Below are 6,704 nucleotides of genomic sequence, written 5' to 3' on the forward strand. Positions count from 1 at the left end.
AAATTATTTTCGAATTTTCCAAGCCTGCTCTGCTTACTGGGGAAATTCGGCATTTCCCTTTGGCAGCCATTCCAATAATTCATTATTGATTGGCAGAAGTTGTGCCGAATTTATAAACTTTGACTGAACTCAGATGAATCGACTGAAATTGAATTAAATTTCAATGATAATTCGTGTTGCTTAACTGTAACAACTTTTGGAAGCATTGAAATATAATCGAATGGAAAATAACACATTTTAACTCAAAGAAATAAGTTATACAATGAGAAAAAGGAGACAAAAATGTAAGAAATTTTTAAGTCCGATAGAAATTTATCCTTTGAATTTTTAAATCTTAAGTAAATACCACTAAAGCAAACCTATTAAATTTGTATCCCTTTGACAATTTAAACTATCGACTCCTACCCGCATTTTAATTCTTGCATTGAAATAATCCGCCTTTGAGGTAAAGGATTTTCTCCCCACCCTTTAATTTTGTGAACGGAATCCGTATGAAATTAATAAATTGTTGCCTCGTTTCTTGTGGAATTTATGCATCGCAAAATTAATATTAACACTGGAGCGTGTAATTCCCGTAACGCCGCCAACACAACAATGAGATTAAAACAAAACGGTTGATTAAATTTTCATGACTACGGTTTATTTATCCACTGTTGCGGCAATATCACTTTTCCACTAGTTATTAACTACTTTTGTCAGGGAGAAAGAAAATGGCAATTAAGGAACAAGTAAGCATGATACGAGCTTCTCGACTTTTAATTATCCTCTTCTCTCTGCCAAACTTTGAAAAACTTTTCTAGAGCAAAAAATGTTCTTTACTTTGTTCCATTATAATTAATGATTTTTCGTTTAAAGGTTTTTTGGGCAACCTTTCTTAAATAAGTTTAGTTAAGGCAAATGTATAATTAATGAAACGATTGTATTATTTGTAATATAAAAGTTAGATCGTGAATATTTAATTTAAATATATTGATTTTAACTAATCTTGACATTTTAAAATTTATTTTTAAAAATTATTTTATTTATTTGTATTACCCTACTATTTTACTCTAAAATATTTATATACTCTAAAGAAAACTTTAGAAAAACATTTGTTTTCATAATTATTTACTTCTTCTTCAAACTAATATACCCTTCGTTTTCGACTACCCAGTATAAGTTAAAATGTCATTTTAATTAAAACAAAAATGTTCGCTTGAACAACTGCCTATTTGTCAATAAAAATGACAGTAGGAGTAATTATATTAAGGTCGAGTTGCGGCATTCGGGTTGGACACGTTCCGGCGAGCCGGTGCCCAATTTGGGTTTTGTTCAATTTAAAATAATTAAAATGCCGCATATAAGCCTAGGCTCAAATCCTTCTTTGAGATGCCGAACCTTTTCCAACCGCAAATATTATAATGTGCCCCCGATCCCCAGCCGATTTTCGGCCCCCTTCTTGTTTCCTTAAAATTTTAGAGCACTTGAGCGTTACTAAGCAAGATTTATGAGCCGCCAGAGGGGGCGTGGCATTGGCATTGCCATGGCCTGTGCACTGGTTATTTATTTTTTTGGTATTTGCCAAGGTCTTTTGCTTTGTTTGCCATCTTTTGCGGCCTGCGAGAAGTTTTCAGCTGGCCTTGCTCTTTTCGGGCTATCCCCCCTCTGACCATTTGTTCTCATCTACGGATTGTGGCATTTAAATAATTTAAAACATTTGAACGTTTTGGGGCAATTTGGTTAATGGCCTGTGCCTGCCAAAGGGTTCGAGGTCCTAAGTCCCCAAACAAGCTCGTAAATAAAGCCAAGCGAACGATAACGATTGGGCTGTCTCAGCTGCCTAATGTGCACTATCAGATAAATCCGGCAAAAAGGGATAAACAAGCCCCATGAAAACTTGGCTTAAAGAGTTCAGCAGCTTTAAGGACATGTGACGCAGGTTCCTGCAGAGCTTTTTTATATGGCGCACTAGTTCAAGGACTCGTCCAACTAGCTCCAACCCAATTACGCAAAAAACTATACGAGCTCACTCACAAACAAATACCGGTACACAGGAAAAATATGAAAGTTATTATACTTAACATTTTTATAATTTGTTTTAGTCTTTAGTTAAAAATTTATTTGTATAAAAGGATGTCTCTGTCAATTAATACCATATTTTCCTTTTGTCCTTATTTTAAAGATAATGATGTTTAATTTTTAACAATTATATTATCTTTTTTTCGAGTCTAAGTTATTGTTGAAAAATGTCTATAACCATAAATCTCATATTTTTTATATATCTATATAAATCTAATATATTAACAATTATATTATCCTTTTTCAAACTCTGAAACAACTTTGAAAAATCTTTATAACCATGGTACTATTATCTATTATTTTTATTTTTAGGAACCCATTTAAATGAAAAATAATTGCCTAATATTAAGAGCATTTCATACAGTTCCTGAGGACATTTTAATGGGTTTTCCCCTGTGTAGGGGCGTAAAATAAATGGCATCCAACCTGCCCTGGCAACCTTTAACCCTAAAAATGCGACCCGACCTAGAAATGTGTGTTTGCTCGCTTTCGCTTCGCCATGCGGGGTATCCTTTTTTGCACAAAGCTAGCGTGCCGTGAATTTTTGTTTATGCTTGTGGGCAGAAGATAAACACTGGCACACTCACCCTCACACACACACACACGTACGGGGGTCGCGTAATATGTGCCAATGCCAAAGGATAACGTGGGGTGCACACTCACACACACACACATGTCCTGACTGACGACTGACAACGACATAACCACAAGCAGATAGCGCAGCTTATGCAAACGTTCAAGGACACCGCTGCACCCATGCATGTGTTGGTGCGAGCCTTTCAAAGTGGCGCCTGCAGGTTATGCAACACTTTTGTGTTTGCCCCTATGCGTGAGTGAGTGTGTAGGTGTGTGTGAGTGCCTTTGAGTTGGCCCAAACTCTGGCTTTAATTGCTGGCAATTTGTCTGGCTAATTTGCCAAATTTGACACCTCAGCGAGCGCACACACTTGCGAATTAATGACGTCAAAAATATAACTCTCGCTCTGTGTGTGTGTGTGCGTGTCAGCAGCTGTAGGTGTGTCTATGTGTGCGTGCTGTTTTCACTTTCACTTTCATTGATTTTCAAGCATCTCAACAAATGCTGGTCAACACAACTCACTGTAATTTCTAAGGATTAAAAGCACAACTTTCACTTTGCTTTCACTCGATTTATTAGCTAACTTTTCGCGGTTAATATATATTTATTAATTTTTTTCTTCTATATATTTTCTATTTTTTTACTGAACACTTTCTCTGGTTTTTCTCGGTCGCGTGGCTTCTTTGCGTGGCATCATTGGTCCGCAGAAAGGGGCAGCCCGCAATTTTCAACGTCGAACTGCGCTCGCTGCCAAAACTGAACTGAGCTTCTGCCAAAAGCGTTGCCATGGCCAAAGTAGCAGCAGCAGCATTTTCACGCTGAAAAACTGGCTTCGAAATACTGGTAACAGTTTTCCAGTTGGCGGCGCATGCGCAGAGCACCCTTTGGGCTTTCCCTGCTCCGCTTTTCCCCCCTTTTTACGTCACAGTTCGCATCACACTGTTGCGTCCTGTTTTTCACTCTCTTGCCAGCTTTGTTTACATTGTTCGACTGTTTGGCCTGCTCGGGGTATTTTCCTATTTTCGTGCTGGCATCTATAAATAAAGTTACGCATACGCCACGTGGGCCCGAGCGAGGTGAGAAGCCATCAATCGCGTGATTGATTGCGGATATCTTTTCCAGGTGTTAAGGAGAATTTTATCTGGAGGTGGTATTATTAGCTGGATACGATTTTCGGGGAAAAATTGACATGTTGAAGTCAATTGGAATCAAGCTATAAGTAAGGGAAGAAAATATATACTTTAGGTATTGTTTTATATTCTTATTGGTAATCAAAATGATATATATTTTAATATAAATTGCAATAATATTACTTTTTAACAGTGTGATATCCAATTATTTGTATGTTTTCGAGTGCGGACCTCAACTTATTGGATAATACTATAATTTTACATTTAATAAAATTAATTTAATATAAAATATAAATTTATGTATAAGCTTAAAAAATATTATTCTTTGGCATTATGGTATCCTATCATATTTATTTTTCCTCGTAAGTTTAGCTACCTAAAGAAATTTCATCAGGACCTCAAATCTTATATATTACTAGAATTTTCTTATAATGCAAGTGTTTCTTTTAATCAAAATATTTTAAAACAAAAAAAAATTTATTGTATACATTTAAATAATAGTACTCTTTGGCGGTATGGTATCAAATCATTTATTTTTCCCCCCAGGAAGTTTGGCTGAACAAAGAAATATCAGCAGGACCTCAAATTATTAGTTGTCCACGTGTCGAGCAAATTACTTTGCACAACTCAATTTGGCGGCCGCAAATGCCCCAAAGAATAACTCGAACACGTTTTCTTTTGTCCGTATATGTGTGTTTTTGGGTTAGCAATTTTCACGCTGATTGGTTTCCAGTCATTTTTCGTTGTTGCCCTCGCTTTCGCCTTTCATTCATTTTGTTCTTTGGCCAACACACAAAAAGTCAACGAGCCAAAGCCAAATGTCAACCACCCCTCATCGCCGCACTTTCGTATACCCGTATCCCTTCAAGGACTATCGGAATTTAATAATGAAATAGCCTCGTCCTTGGCCTGCGAACAATTTCCCATTTTCAATTTTCCACTTTCGGCTTTTGGCGTTTGGCCTTCGGGCTAAAAATGCGTTTGATAAATTTCCCAACGAAATCGAAACAGGTCAAACTTTATTTTTATACCACGTAGCTACAGTTGCAATTACTGCATCAAATAATCATTTGCAATAACTAATTAAAAGTTTTCCCCCGAGCGGATAATTTCATTTCGTTTGCTAACTTTTTTCTGTCGCAATCGATTACGATTTTACCCATACCCCACTTTTACCCACTTTTCTTTTCAGCCCTGATGTTGGATGTAGGCCATAAATAACAACAAGTTAGGCACTTTCCCTATTAGGGGCGTGGCATGTTGTGTGGGCGTTGTGGCCTGAATCCCAAGGGTTGTGGGGGCGGTGTCAAAAAGTTAAGGAAATGGCTGAGACAAAATCGAAAGCTGGGAAAGGATGCGAAGGATGTCGAGCCGGGGGCCTGGCTGCGATTTTTATCAATGAACGATGGGCGACGGGACACAGTTATTATGCGAAATCAGTGGGCGGCCTTTTATTTTTTCCTTGCGGGGGAAGATTGTTGCTGCTCTCTCATGTGATCTTAAATGGGTTCCTTAATTAAACCCCTTCAAAGGAAGTGCCTAAGAAGTTAAGTTTCCCTTAAGTTTTTAATTATAATAATAATAAATAACTTTAAAATAATATTTTTATGTTAGGTTCCCAGTAGTGATATCAAGAGATAATGTTAAGAGCAGGTAATGTTTCCCTTAGGTTTTTAATAAGCAGTTGCAATCACCAAAGGTTGTATTTTTTATAGATGATATATAATCTTTGTTTCTGACAAAACATAATTCTAATACTTTCTAGAGTTGTGTAGATGGGAATAAATAAATAACAACATTATTTTCAAATTATGTAGGCATAATTTCATTTCTTTTTCATTTCAAAAGGACCTAACAAGGTAGCTAGACCCATTTTCAGAGCCTAATACGAAATCAATTAGGGTCTATTCAAGGTTATGGCAACTTTTGACTCCAAATCAGGCAATGGAATGCTCCATTCAGCGAGGCTTCGTTGGGTTTTAAGTTCTCCTCCTCATATCTGGACAAATCAGGCCTGTCTGCCACTCAGCTGGCGGCCATATCGTCCTCAATCGAGGGCCAATCGAGTGGAGATACGCCGTCAGTTCGAACTTTTACGACATCGACATCGAGTACCCGGCTAATCATAACCGATAATGGCCAGGGGCGGGTTTTCGTGCATTCAACTATCTATCCGGCAGTTAGCAAGTTTTTTTCGGCTGGTGTTGAGCGTTTGCTGCTCATTAGGGCGAAACTGTTGCAAGACTTTTAGTCCTGGGGAACTTGCTCTTTATAGAGGGGATTGGGGATACGGGACTGTGTGTGTGTGTGCCCGGCGCACTTACACTTAATTGAATCCTGCGGGCGTGGTGGAGGGATCCTAGTCGGTGGGTGGATGGGTGGTTGGGTGGTTGGGTGGCTGGTGGTGAGCCCCTGAGGCATGCGGCATGCCAAAGCGTTTAGCAACCAAATACGCTTTGCCCCCGATTTGCCCCTGCCTTTGTTGCTGCTAGAGCTCACATCCTGCCGCCGGCGCATCCTCGTTCTCATCCTCAATCTCGTTTTCATCGGCATTCACATGCACATCCTCATGCCGTCCTCATCCTTTCGTCCTCATCCTCGTCGTCATCCAGTGAACCAGGAAAGAAGGAGCCACTGAGCGAGGAAGCGAGCGGCTCTAATTCAATTAGCAAGTTCAGCGCCAAAGCGGCAAATGGCTCGTTAAACACGCTGTGTTTTTGTTGCCCCCGCAGCCCCGCATCCCCGCACTTTACCCTTTCCTTAAGTGCACTCGGAAAATTCTTTTAATCAACTTGGGAATTTCATCTTTAATTTCATATTTACTCGTTTTCACATACAGGAGAAAAGGAAACTTTCCTTCAGAAATTATATTTTATTGGTGTACAAGAGTTCTCAATATATTTAAAGGTTGTTTAATAAAATTGTGAATAAATATAAACG

General features: G+C 38.5%; 1 protein-coding gene across 3 annotated transcripts in view; it reads right to left on the bottom strand.

The window, feature by feature from the left end:
• LOC108013110 (uncharacterized) overlaps positions 1-3,386 on the bottom strand; it is a 46,266-nt gene extending 42,880 nt beyond the window's left edge. For all 3 annotated transcript variants that reach the window (XR_005014143.3, XM_036814752.3, XM_036814751.3), the window contains exon 1: positions 3,157-3,386. The gene's annotated coding sequence lies outside the window, so the exon portion shown is untranslated. The remainder of the gene's footprint in view (positions 1-3,156) is intronic.
• Between the last annotated feature and the right edge of the window lie 3,318 nt (positions 3,387-6,704).

The sequence above is a fragment of the Drosophila suzukii genome, chromosome 3 (assembly GCF_043229965.1).
Source record: "Drosophila suzukii chromosome 3, CBGP_Dsuzu_IsoJpt1.0, whole genome shotgun sequence".
Classification (NCBI taxonomy): domain Eukaryota; kingdom Metazoa; phylum Arthropoda; class Insecta; order Diptera; family Drosophilidae; genus Drosophila; species Drosophila suzukii.